The sequence below is a fragment of the Neophocaena asiaeorientalis genome, unplaced genomic scaffold (assembly GCF_003031525.2).
Source record: "Neophocaena asiaeorientalis asiaeorientalis breed wild unplaced genomic scaffold, Neophocaena_asiaeorientalis_V1.1 scaffold55, whole genome shotgun sequence".
Lineage (NCBI taxonomy): Eukaryota > Metazoa > Chordata > Mammalia > Artiodactyla > Phocoenidae > Neophocaena > Neophocaena asiaeorientalis.
The window spans coordinates 5,206,731-5,221,198 of record NW_020175684.1 but is presented as its reverse complement, the minus strand read 5'-3'; positions in this window follow the sequence as shown (position 1 = coordinate 5,221,198).

The window sequence follows — 14,468 nt, the reverse complement described above, 5'->3', positions numbered from 1 at the left end:
AGTTTATTCTTTTGTTTAGTATTTATAAACCAACTGAATTAATTTTTTAAATTATAATTTTCTGCATGAATTTATTTACAGATGAGCTGGGTTACTAACATCTAGCCCAGTTTTCTCAATTTCAGCTTATCAAACATATATCTAGAAATCTGTGACTAGAAAAATTCGTGCTTATATTGAATCAAAAATATGGAGTACCCACATCCTAGAGATTACTTAATGTTGTGATATTAAATAAAGCTAGTATTTTATAATTAAAAGTTTGCAGGTAAATTCATCTTATTTGTATTATTCGACAATAAAAATAAACTTAATAACACCTAGTGATACTTCTAACTTTTAAATGAAGAATTATAGTTATTTTTAATCTTATTTGATTATCATAAAATTATATGTTCCTAATAAAGCCATGGTTGATTTCTCAATTTTAGATATATGTACTTTATTTTCCAACAGAAGAGCAAAAGCTATAATAAAAATGGATTGATATCCAGTTTTGGGCATGATCCAGCACATTGTATCAAATTTTACTTTACTATTTAGGTGCCAGAAAAATCATCTCATTCTCTAAATGGATAATGTCTAAGTGAGAATTACCAAAATACTAATACTAACAAAAAACTAATACTAATTACAAAAGATACCAATAGTAACAGAATAAGATACAGTTGTCAATAATAATAAAACATAATGATATCAATGTTCCTTATATACTCAGCATATTACTATTTGCAAGATATTTTCACATACTTCTTTCATTGATATGATATGTAAACATATAAATTATTTGTAATCTCCATCTTTCTGTTACCTTGGGATTGGTGATACTGTATTTCTCTAAGTCCTGAACTTCTTATGGATTCTCATCTTTCTCACAAATTTATTTCCCTTTATCCTCACTATATTGTATTTGTACCTTCTTTTCAGAATTTAAGCATATGTTTTACTTTTCTTATCCCATCTTTAAAATTAAGCTTCCTTAGGATCCTTGTCCTCTCCACTGCAGTCAAACTTCTGGAATGTAGCTCCTCTACTGCAACCCTCAATCCCTCACCTCACTTTCCTTTCTCAACCCTGATAATCTGGTATTTCCCCACTGCTTCTTTTAACCCGTTATTATCCTCTTTAATGGACTGAAGTTAAACCCTCCTTGGTCAGTCTAGAGTGTACTTATTGTTCCTGGTTGCTATGTGCAGAGTTGTGTGCCTCTAAAATTCATTTGTTGAAGTTCCAACCTGTAGTATCTCAAAATGTGACCTTATTTGTAATAGGATCATTGTTTATGTCTAGTTAAGATGAGGTCAACTAGTAGGACCCAATATGACTGATATCTGTATCAAAAGGAGAGATTTAGACACAGATACACACATAGGGAATACTACGTGAAGGGACAAGGGAGAAGACGGCATACATATGCCAAGGAGAAATGCTTGGACCAGATCCTTCTTTCACAGCCTTCAGAAGGAACCAAACCTTTCAGACAGGACACCTTGAGCTTGGACTGCTAGCCTCCAAAGCAATGAAATAATAAATTGCTTTTAAGTCATTCAGTTTGTGGTACTTTTATATAGCAGTTCTGATTTTACCTGACTTTTGTCATGTTTATATCAAATCTGACCACTAGTTCCTTCTTGAAATTCTCTATTTATTTGTCTTCTATGACACTTTTCCTACCACTTCTTCCTTTGACAAATGCTAAACCATTAGTGTTTTTCAGAGAATTACACCATTCCTGTGATTCTAAAAGTATATTTCAGATGATGAAATACGAATGCCAAACTATATATTTCCATCAATAGCTGTCACCTGAGTTATAAATCCATGTAGATAAGTGCCCATTGAATATTCTCATGTAATGGTTCTGTGGACACTTCACATTCCAAAACAACCCAATACCTTCTCTTCTTGGGTTCCTCATCGTCTCTACTGTATGGATTGACATTACTTCCAAACAGCTGAGTACGCATCAAACACCTGAGAACCTTCTTTTACTCCCTTCCCCTTTGCTATGCATAGTAAATCAACAAATTTTTGATTTTGCTTCTTTCTTTCCATTACTTCTCCTAATGCAAATGGAAGGACACCATCATCACTCTCCTAGATAATTACTAGGTATAGATAATTACTATACCTTCCCAACGGATCTGTCTATAACCAGATAGAATCTCTTCTAATTCATTCTCATGCACCCAGGGTGCTATATACACTCTTCTCAAAACTGTTAACATTTTGCCAGATTTGTTTTATCATTTTCTCTTCTTTCTAGCTCTCTCCCTACCCCCTCTTCTCCATATATTCATTTTTCCATACATTCATTTTTTTTTTTTTTTTTTTTTTTTTTTTGGCGCTTTGCGGGCCTCTCACTGCTGTGGCCTCTCCCGTTGCGGAGCACAGGCTCCGGACGCGCAGGCTCAGCAGCCATGGGTCACGGGCCAGCCACTCCGCGGCATGTGGGATCTTCCCGGACTGGGGCACGAACCCGCGTCCCCTGCATCGGCAGGCGGACTCTCAACCACTGCGCCACCAGGGAAGCCCCATACATTCATTATTTGTTGTGACATATTTTAGAGTAGACTGCATGCATCATGCACCATTATCCCTTAGTGCTTCACTGTGTATTTTCTATATTGTCTATAGTATAATTATAAAATTCAGAAAATTTATATTTGATTTAATATTAGCATATGCAGTGATTACCTGCAGTCTTATTTTTAATATGTTACTTGCCCCATTAATGTTCTTTAAAATAATTGTTTTTCCCTTTACCACATTTAGCTGTCATTCATTTTAATCTCTTTTAATCTGGAAAATTTCTTCAACCTTCGTCATTCATAAAGTTGACATTTTTGAAAACTACAAACTAGCATTTCACTACTCTTTCTTAATTTTGGATTTTCTGAGGTTTCTCATGATAAAGTTCAGGTTATTAATTTTTGCTGAAATATTATTGAAATGAAACTGTGTTCTTTTCAGTGTAATACGTCCAGAGCATATGATTCCATCAGTCTTATTTTGTCACGTTAGTTTTGATCACGTAAAGAGTTGTCCAGTTACTCAGATCTGTAGTTACTACTTTTAAAAAAAAAATTATAGTTAATAATTTTAGGGGAGATATTTGGGACAACATTAATATTCTATTACTCAATAAACTTTGATTCTTATATTGAACATTTACTGATGATTCTTGCCTGAATAATATTTTACTCATATATCACTCTTATCATAAAGGTCAACATCTTAAATGGCATCTAAGACCTTGAATGATTTATCTCCTGTTTATTTCCCCATTTCATTCTCTTGCTATCCCTCCTTCTGTGTATGTATCCTGATGTTTTTTGGAGACATGGGCTCATTTTGCTTACTACTTTAAGCTATTTAGTATTTTGCTTACATATGTGCTTCTGTGTATGTATGTGAAATGGATTCTACTGCAGATGATGCTCCTTTATTCTAATAGCCCCTCATCAAAAGCACAAGGGGCATTTGTAAGACTCACAAAATGTTCTCTCAGTTCATGTGAAGTCTCTCAATGAACTAATTGGGAGAAATTCACTATTAAAATAACTCAATTTATTTATATTTGTTTATGTGCTGGTTATCTGTTTTCAGGTTTAAAATAATAAAATCTTAATGACAGAGTATCTTCCACCTTACATTAAATAGTCTTTCACAGATAGCTTTTCTTCAAGGTCTGTCTCTATGGCTGAAACAGCAGCCTATGTAATTGGTGAGAGAGTGTGAGAATTAACTTCTTGTAAAGGCCAAAACTAGAGAATGTCTTCAAAGAGCGTCAGTAAAAATAATTTGGCCACATATGAAGGTAACCATTCTTGCTTAGTTAGGTAACTTTTTCATAATTGGAGGCCTAAAAATTGAAAAATAAGCATGGGGATCTAAATTATGTTCTTCTTATTATATGTATTCATATTAATTATGAAATGTTATTTTTCACTCAGTACTGTTGTCCTTAGAAATCTTATCCAGAAAAATGTTTACAAAAAAGCTTGTCTTTATTAGATCTTTCATTTATTCTTGGTGTTAGACATTTGTTAAGGGAAAAAAAAATAGCCCCTTCTTGGGTAGGATCAGGGGAAGATTTGAAGTGAGATGATGTTTACTGAGGCAAACAACTGAAAACTAAATCTGTACTTTATGAAAATGAATACTAACATCTTTTTCTCTCTCATTTTTTTGTATTACTCTATTTAGCTAATGATCAAAGTTGTTAAAATGACAAATTTATGATACAGAAATAAAATGAAATATTTTGACACTCAAAAGAAAGTGTGTATTCATGGAATTCACACTTAATTTAATAACATAGTATTAAAATGTAATTAAAGCTATAAACATGCAGGAGCAAAATAGAATAATATATTACCAGGCTAATAAAATGAACCATTGGATGACATGCTATATTATCTGGGCCGCTACCTTGTCCCATCAACAAAGATAATGGAGATTTGACTGCAAATTTGAACTTCAACAATATTCAGTGTTACCTGTTATTTCTTTTTTCTCCCCAATATATGTGGTTGCAATCATTACTTGTTTATATTTTGAGCTGCAATTGAATCTAATATTTAGTTAAATTTTTAATCCTTAATAAACATTAGAGAACTATTTTTAAATGTATGTGTTACTTTAATATATAAGTACATTATATATAAAGAAGATAGAGCATTTATTTATTTAGTTGAGGTTTCTGATTTGATTACAGAGAGAAAAAGAGAAACAATTTGTTTCTGAGCATAAAATATTGGCAGCTGTTTTCTCTGATGAAACATTGTGCACAAAAATCAGGAGAGAACAGCTCAGTGTTTCCATTTCCTATCAGATGTTCAGAGAGTTTGTGGTACTGAAGGCACATAGAGAAAAAGCCAATATAGAGTTTAATAAGCAATTTGAACTTGTTCTGAAGCCATAGCTTGCAATCTGAAGTGTTTCATTTGATAACAACTTTATATTCTGCCTCGCTTATAACTTTCTCTGTCAATATTGCTGAAATTTTTGAAGTTTTTAGAAAACACATTCCCTATATTTAACAGGAAGTATTTTACAGTCAGCATTTAGTCAGAATTTACTACTCAAATCAGGTATCTCCCACTTAAAGGATGTAAAGCTAGATGAGAAGATGACTACTTACTGAGGTCACCAAAATTATGATGTGCATTTTGTTGCTACTCTGGAACACTACTAAATGTTCTCACATCTAAAATTTGAAGAATGGGTTATGTGCTTATAAAATTATGACTTATAAATTTACAAAAGAGAAAAAAAGCAGAAAGAATATATCTTGATGAAACAATCAATATTTATTGATTTTATTATGTATATTGAACATTGGAGAATTATAAAAGCATTTTCTATGATGTTTTTCAGAAAACATTTAGTTATATCTTCTTGATTGTAATGTTAACTTGAGAAACCATTCCTGGTATTCATTAAAGATTGTTTGTAGTTGAATACTACATATGAGAAATATTTTCATTCTGTGGGATTTTTTTTTTTTTTTTTTTTTTTTTTTTTTTTTTTTTTTTTTTTTGTGGTACGCGGGCCTCTCACTGTTGTGGCCTCTCCCATTTCGGAGCACAGGCTCCGGAGGAACAGGCTCAGTGACCGTGGCTCACGGGCCCAGCTGCTCCACGGCATGTGGGATCCTCCCGAACCGGGGCACTAACCCACGTCCCCTGCATCGGCAGGCAGACTCTCAACCACTGCGCCACCAGGGAAGCCCCATTCTGTGGGAATTTGCTCAGACTTTTTTAAAGAAATGCAATTAGTTAATGACCACTTTCTTCCTCTCTCTTCCCCATAGTGTGAATGAGTGTGTGTGTGTGTGTGTGTGTGTGTGTGTGTGTTCTATTGTGGTAAAAACAGGAGCGAGCATGTTTTCCACCCTTCTCTTAAGCATATTCAGAAACTAGTCTACAGGTCCTGGCTCTGATAGGCAATGTTGTAGAAGAAACATAGTGATCAAAGATCAAAGCTCCTAAGAAGTCTCATCTGCTTCTTCTGCTTCTAGGCCAGGAGTTACAGACAGCTGCTATAAACCGCCTCCCCTCAAACAACCACAAGCCCATGAGACACGTCACAAGTAGGGAGCACAACTCCAACCAGAACATACGACTTTTGCTCTAGAGAGAGTGACCATAACCATCTTCCCATTGTTGCTAATGGACAACATAGAACTTCTTATCTCTGTCGGTATGGACCTGAGCCTGCCTAAGCCTTGCTGTTTGAGATTTTTGGAATATATTGTCCACACTGAGATTTTTTCCTACTGCTCTGTTTTCTCTATGTATGAATCTCTATTCCAGCATTACCAGGTTCCCAGTTATAATTCCTAAAGTGCAGTTTTTTAGGTCTTTATCCATAATGTTTACTTTGATTTCTCTTAATAGCTCATATTTGACTGTCATCAACATCCTCTCCTGTTATGCTTATTTGATTCCTTGAGACTGGGTATTGTGTCCTCTGACTTGATACTTTATTATTTGATGTTTTATTTCTATGTGAATTAATCAATTATTCACCTATCTTAAGCCTATGCTATCAGAACCACAATATATACAAGTTGGGCTGCTTTGAGAATTTGTAATCAAAAAGTGATTAGAGTTGAGTACGATAAATGTATAGATAGTATTGGAGCATCACTTCAAATCGGATAAAAAACTGCAATATGTATAAATTATTTCATATTTATTAAGATTTACCTTATGAATCTAGTGAGTAATCACAATCCTTAGAGAGAAATATAAATACCAAATATGACAACTCTCAGGTCAAGGACTGACATTACTTTATTTCGCGTCATATGACATAGTATAAGTCTATGGTTTTTCTTTGGCAAAGTAATACTAACTTGACAGTAGTTGATCTCTAAAATGGCTGAAAATCATATTTTCAAGTTTAAAATAATTCTATATTATTTGTATTTTGTAAGTTACTCAAGTAACATGTGCGCATTCTTGTTGAAAGAGATCCAAGCACACAAAAAGTGTTTTGAATAAAACCACATATGCCAAAGAGTTAATCTCTATGCTAAATATAAAAATATAATTTGATGGGTTCTTTTATTTTTCTATATAATTTTGCAATACTTACTTTAATTGTGGATTCTTGACTTGTATCTTTTATTTTGAATTACATTTTATTTACTCCTTAATGACTCGTTTTATTTCGTTTAATATTATATCTTGAAGGATTTTTTTTTCATCTGTCTACACATAGCTGCACATCATTCCATTGATTATCAATTTAAAAATTTTAATAAATTTCCTAATAATGGCCATATGTATTAGGTACTTTGTTCTCACTTTTCAGTTTTGGAAACAGCTGTGATTAACATAGTACATATACTTTATGTGTGAAAGTATGTATTTCTGCATTAGAGGGTTTTTGCTAATATGTACAGTGAAAAGTACATCTCATGACTTAATTTGAATTTCTATATTTATTGTCTTAATCCATTCAAGCTCCTATAGCAAAATACCATAGACCAAGCAGAATATAAACAACGTTTATTTCTTACGGTTCTGGAGGTTGGGTAGTCTGATATCATGGAGCTGGCAGATTAGGTGTCTGGTGAAACCCTTTTTCTAGGTTATAGAGTACTGAATTCTGTGACGTCACATGGTGAAAAGAACAAGCTACCTATATGGGGCCTCTTTTATAAAGGCATTAATCCCTCATAACATAAGCTCCTTCAGAATATCCCACTTCCTAAGATCATCACCTTGAGCATTAAATTTTCAATGTATGAAATTTAGGGTACACATTCAGATCGTAGCATTTATAATTCTTATTTGAAATTTCTATTTACATTTTTGCTTTTTTTCCCAATAGATTATGTCTTTCTTATAAATTATTTCTTGTAATTTCTTATTTTTTTAATTTTTAAAAATTTTTTAAATTTAATTTTTTCATTTTTTTATAGAGCAGGTTCTTATTAGTCATCAATTTTATACACATCAGTGCATACATGTCAATCCCAATCACCCAATTCACCACACAACAACCCCCATCCCCTGTGGCTTTCCCCCCTTGGTGTCCATATGTTTGTTCTCTACATCTGTGTCTCAATTTCTGCCCTGCAAACCGGTTTATCAGTACCATTTTTCTAGGTTCCACATAGATGCATTAATATACGATATTTGTTTTTCTCTTTCTGACTTACTTCCCTCTGTATGACAGCCTCTAGATCTACCCATGTCTCAACAAATGACCCAATTTCGTTCTTTTTATGGCTGAGTAATATTCCATTGCATATATGTACCACATATTCTTTATCCATTCATCTGTCGATGGGCATTTAGGTTGCTTCCATGACCTGGTTATAGTAAATAGTGCTGCAATAAACATTCGGATACACGTGTCTTTTTGAATTATGGTTTTCTGTGGGTATACGCCCAGTAGTGGGATTGCTGGATCATATGTGTAATTCTATTTTTCTTTTCTTAGGGAACCTCCATATTGTTCTCCATAGTGGCTGTATCAATTTACATTCCCACCAACAGTGCAAGATGGTTCCCTTTTCTCCACACCCTCTTCAACATTTGCTGTTTGCAGATTTTCTGATGATGCCCATTCTAACAGGTGTGAGGTGATACCTCACTGTAGTTTTGATTTGCATTTCTCTAATAATTAGTGATGTTCAGCAGCTTTTCATGTCATTCTTGGCCATCTGTCTGTCTTCTTTGGAGAAATGTCTGTTTAGGTCTTCTACCCATTTTTGGATTGGGTTGTTTGTTTTCTTAATATTGAGCTGCATGAGCTGTTTACAGACTCTGGAGATTAATCATTTGTCCATTGATTCATTTGCAAATATTTTCTCCCATTCTGAGGGTTGTCTTTTTGTCTTGTTTATGGTTTTCTTTGCTGTGCAAAAGCTTTTAAGTTTCATTAGGTCTCATTTGTTTATTTTTGTTTTTATTTCCATTACTGTAGGAGGTGTATCAAAAAAATCTTGCTCTGATTTATGTCAAAAAATGTTCTTCCTATGTTTTCCTCTAAGAGTTTTATAGTGTCTGGTCTTATATTTAGGTCTCTAATCCACTTTGAATTTATTTTTGTGTATGGTGTTTAGGGGGTGTTCTAATTTCATTCTTTTACATGTAGCTGTCCAGTTTCCCCAGCACCACTTGTTGAAGAGACAGTTTTTTCTCCATTTTATGTCCTTGCCTCCTTTGTCACAGATTAGTTGACCATAGGTGCATGGATTTATCTCTGGGCTTTCTATCCTGTTCAATTGATCTGTTTCAGTTTTTGTGCCAGTACCATATTGTCTTGATTACTGTAGCTTTGTAGTATAGTCTGAAGTCAGGGAGTCTGATTCCTCCAGTTCTATTTTTCTCCCTCAAGACTGCTTTGGCTATTCGGGGTCTTTTGTGTCTCCATACAAATTGTAAGATTTTTTGTTCTAGCTCTGTAAAAAATGCCATTGGTAATTTGGTAGGGATTGCACTGAATCTGTAAATTACTTTGGGTAGTATAGTCATTTTCACAATATTGATTCTGCCAATCCAAGAACATGGTATATCTCTCTATCTGTTGGCATTATCTTTAATTTCTTTCATCAGTGCCTTATAGTTTTCTGCATACATGTCTTTTGTCTCCCTAGGTAGGTTTATTCCTAAGTATTTTATTCTTTTTGTTGAAATGGTAAACGGTAGTGTTTCTTAATTTCTATTTCAGATTTTTCATCATTAGTGTATAGGAATGCAAGAGATTTCTGTGCATTAATTTTGTATCTTGCAAATTTATGGAATTCATTGATTAGTTCTAGTAGTTTTCTCATGGCTTCATTCGGATTCTCTATGTATATTATCATGTCATCTGCAAACAGTGACAGTTTTAATTCTTCTTTTCCAATTTGTCTGCCTTTTATTTCTTTTTCTCCTCTGATTGCTGTGGCTAAGAATTCCAAAACTATGTTGAATAATAGTGGTGAGAGTGGACATCCTTGTCTTGTTCCTGATCTTAGAGGAAATGTTTTCAGGTTTTCACCATTGAGAATGATGTTTGCTGTGTGTTTGTCCTATATGGCCTTTATTATGTTGAGGTAGGTTCCCCCTGTGCCCACTTTCTGGAGAGTTTTTATCATAAATTGTTGTTGAATTTTGTCAAAAGCGTTTTCTGCATCTATTGAGATGATCGTATGGTTTTTATTCTTCAATTTGTTAATACGGTGTATCACATTGATTGATTTGCATGTATTGAAGAATCCTTGCATCCTGGCATAAATCACACTTGATCATTGTGTATGTTGCTTTAAATGTGTTGTTGGATTCTGTTTGCTAGTATTTTGTTGAGGATTTTTTCATCTTTATTCATGAGTGATATTGGTCTGTAATTTTCATTTTTTGTAGTATCTTTGTCTGGTTTTGGTATCAGGGTGATTGTGGCCTCATAGAATGAGTTTGGGAGTATTCATTCCTCTGCAATTTTTTAGAAGAGTTTGAGAAGAATGGGTGTTAGCTCTTCTCTAAATGTTTGATAAAATTTAAGTGTGAAGCCATCTGGTCCTGGAATTTTGTTTGTTGGAAGATTTTGAAATACAGTTTCAATTTTGTTACTTGTGCTTTGTCTGTTCATACTTTCTATTTCTTCCTGGTTCAGTCTTGGAAGGTTATACCTTTCTAAGAATTTGTCCATATCTTCTAGGATGTCCATTTTATTGGCATAGAGTTGCTTGTAATAGTCTCTTAGGATGTTTTGTATTTCTGTGGTGTCTGTTATAACTTCTCCTTTTTCGTTTCTAATTTTATTGATTTGAGTTCTTTCCCTCTTTTTCTTGATGAGTCTGGCTAATGGTTTATCAATTTTGTTTATCTTCTCAAAGAACCAGCTTTTAGTTTTATTGATCTTTGCTACTGCTTTCTTTGCTGCTATTCCATTTATATCTGCTCTGATCTTTATGATTATTTTCCTTCTGCTAACTTTTTTTAATTCTTCTTTCTCTAATTCTTTTAGGTGTAAGGTTAGATTGTTTATTTGAGATTTTTCTTGTTTCTTGAGGTAGACTTGTATAGCTATAAACTTCCCTCTTAGAACTGCTTTTGCTGCATCCCATAAGTTTTGGATTGTTTTGTTTTCATTGTCATTTGTCTCTAGGTATTTTTTGAATTCCTCTTTGATTTCTTCAGTGATCTCTTGGTTATTTAATAAGGTATTGTTTAGCCTCTATGTGTTTGTGTTTTTTACATTTTTTTCCCTGTAATTCATTTCTAATCTCATAGCATTGTGGTCAGAGAAGATGCTTGATATGATTTCAATTTTCTTAAATTTACTGAGGCTTGATTTGTGACCCAGGATGTGATCTATCATGGAGAATATTCCTTATGCACTTGAGAAGAAAGTGTAATCTGCTGTTTCTGGATGAATGATCTATAAATATCAATTAAATCTATCTGGTCTATTGTGTCATTTAAAGTTTCTCTTTCCTTATTTATTTTCATTTTGGGTGACCTGTCCATTGGTGTAAGTGAGGTGTTAAAGTCTCCCACTGTTATTGTGTTACTGTTGATTTCCTCTTTTATTGCTGTTAGCAGTTGCCTTATATATTGAGGTGCTCCTATGTTGGGCGCTTATATATTTACAATCATTACATCTTCTTCTTGGATTAATCCCTTGATCATTATGTAGTGTCCTTCCTTGTCTCCTGTAACATTCTTTATTTTAAAGTCTATGTTGTCTGATATGAGTATTGTTACCCCAGCTTTCTTTTGATTTCCATTTGAATGGAATATCTTTTTCCATCACCTCAGTTTCAGTCTGCATGTGTCCTTAGGTATGAAGTGGGTGTCTTGTAGACAGCATATATATGTCTCCTGTTTTTATATCTATTCAGCAATCCTGTGTCTTTTGGTTGGAGCCTTTAATCCATTCACGTTTATGGTAATTATCAATATGTATGTTCATATGACAATTTTCTCAATTGTTTTGGGTTTGTTTTTGTAGGTCCCTTTCTTCTCTTGTGTTTCCCACTTAGAAAAATTTCTGTAGTATTTGTTGTAGAGCTGGTTTGGTAGTTGCTTGTCTGTAAAGTGTTTGATTACTCCATCAAATCTGACTGAGATCCTTGCCAAGCAGAGTAATCTTGGTTGTAGGTTCTTCCCTTTCATCACTTTAAGTATATCATACCACTCCCTTCTAGTTTGTAGAGCTTTGCTGAGAAATCAGCTGTTAATCTTATGGAAGCTCCTTTGTATGTTATTTGTCATTTTTCCCTTGCTGCTTTCAATATTTTTTCTTTGTCTTTAATTTTTGCCAGTTTGATTACTATGTGTCTCCTCATGTTTCTCCTTGGGTTTTTCCTGTATGGGACTCGCTGCACTTCCTGGACTTGGGTGGCTATTTCCTTTCCCATTTCAGGGAAGTTTTCTACTATAACCTCTTCAAATATTTTCTCTCATCCTTTCTCTCTCTCTTCTCCTTCTGTGATCCCTATAATGAGAATGTTGTTGCATTTAATGTTGTCCCAGAGGTCTCTTAGGCTGTCTTCATTTTTTTTCACTCTTTTTACTTTATTCTGTTCTGCAGCAGTGAATTCCACCATTCTGAATTCCAGATCACTTATCCGTTCTTCTGCCTCAGTTATTCTGTTATTGATTGCTTCTAGTGTAATTTTCATTTCAGTTATTGTATTGTTCATCTCTGTTTATTTGTTCTTTAATTCTTCTAGGTCTTTGTTAAACATTTCTTGCATCTTCTCGATCTTTGCCTCCATTCTTTTTCTGAGGTCCTGGATCATCTTCAATATCATTATTCTGAATTATTTTTGTGGAAGGTTGCCTATCTCCACTTCATTTAGTTGTTTTTCTGGGGTTTTATCTTGTTCCTTCATCTGGTCCATAGCTCTCTGTTTTTTCATCTTGTCTATCTTTCTGTTAATGTGGTTTTTATTCCACAGGCTGCAGGGTTTTAGTTCTTGCTTCTGCTGTCTGCCCTCTGGTGGATGAAGCTATCTAAGAGGCTTGTGCAAATTTCCTGATGGGAGGTTCTGGTGGTGGGTAGAGCTGACAGTTGCTCTGGTGGGCAGAGCTCAGTAAAACTTTAATCTGCTTGACTGCTGATAAGTGTGGCTGAGTTCCCTCCCTGTTGGTTGTTTCACCTGAGGTGACCCAACACTGGAGCCTACCTGGGCACTTTGGTGAGGCTAAAGGCGGACTGTACTTCCTAGAACTTCTGCTGCCAGTGTGCTTGTCCGAACAGTGAGCCACAGCCACCCCCTGCCTCTGCAGGAGACTCTCCAACACTAGAAGACAGGTCTGGTTCAGTCTCCTCTGTGGGCACTGCTCCTTCACCTGGGTCCTGATGTGCACACTGCTTTGTGTGTACCCTCCAAGAGTGGAGTCTCTGTTTCCCCCAGTCCTGTTGTAGTCCTGCAATCAAATCCCACTAGCCTTCAAAGTCTGATTCTCTAGGAATTCCTCCTCCTGTTTCCAGACCCCCATGTTGGGAAGCCTGACATGGGGCTCAGAACCATCACTCCAGTGGGTGGACTTCTTTGGTCTAATTGTTCTCCAGTCTGTGAGTCACCCACCCAGCAGTTATGGGATTTGATTTTACTGTGTTTGCACCCCTTCTAACTGTCTCATCATGACTTCTCCTTTGTCTTTGGATATGGGGTATCTTTTTTGGTGAGTTTCTTCCTGTTGATGATTGTCCAGCAGCTAGTTGTCATTCTGGTGTTCTCACAAGAGGTAGTTAGAGCACATCGTTCTACTCTGTCATCCTGTTGTAATTTTTTTACATCAAGGAATAAATTATTTTTATGCTATCTATGTCAAAAGTTTTTTTTCCTAGTGTGACTTGGGTTTTTGCATGTGTTTATGAAAAAGACCAGATCTATTTGCAAAATTGAATTTTGAGACATATAATTCTTATAGATGTCTTATTTACTGAAAAAATAGCTCAAAGAATGCATATCATGTAGAGCATGTTAAAACAGGTTAAACTGGGAAATATTCCATTGGTGTAGCTTTTCACAAATTTCCTTTTTCCTCATAGGAGCTTTGCTTGCATGGTCATTAAATTATATCATGTTTGTCCATGGTGTAGATCTGCTTTGATATAAGAAATAAGCAGCCAGGATACTTGAGTCACCATGTAGAGACATTTGCCCAAGAGAGCTGTCTGACTCACAACAGAATTTGCATGAATTAGGAGTCTACTTTTGTTATATTTTGGTACTGAAATTTGGAGTTAGATTATTATCAGACTATTACCTAGACTTTCCTTATTACTAAACTCCTGTTCCTCTCCTATTGAAATTTTTTCTCATAAATGGTTGTTAATTTAGATGAAAAGATACTGCTGGCAACTATAACTGTGAAGCATTTAATTGTCTAATGTTGTAAACTTCATTATTTGATTGCCTTAGGTGTCTTAGGTGTATTAGGTCTTAATAAACTGCTGCCTTGTAATTTTTCTTTTCCTTTCTTTTAATGCTCTCCTTTTATAGA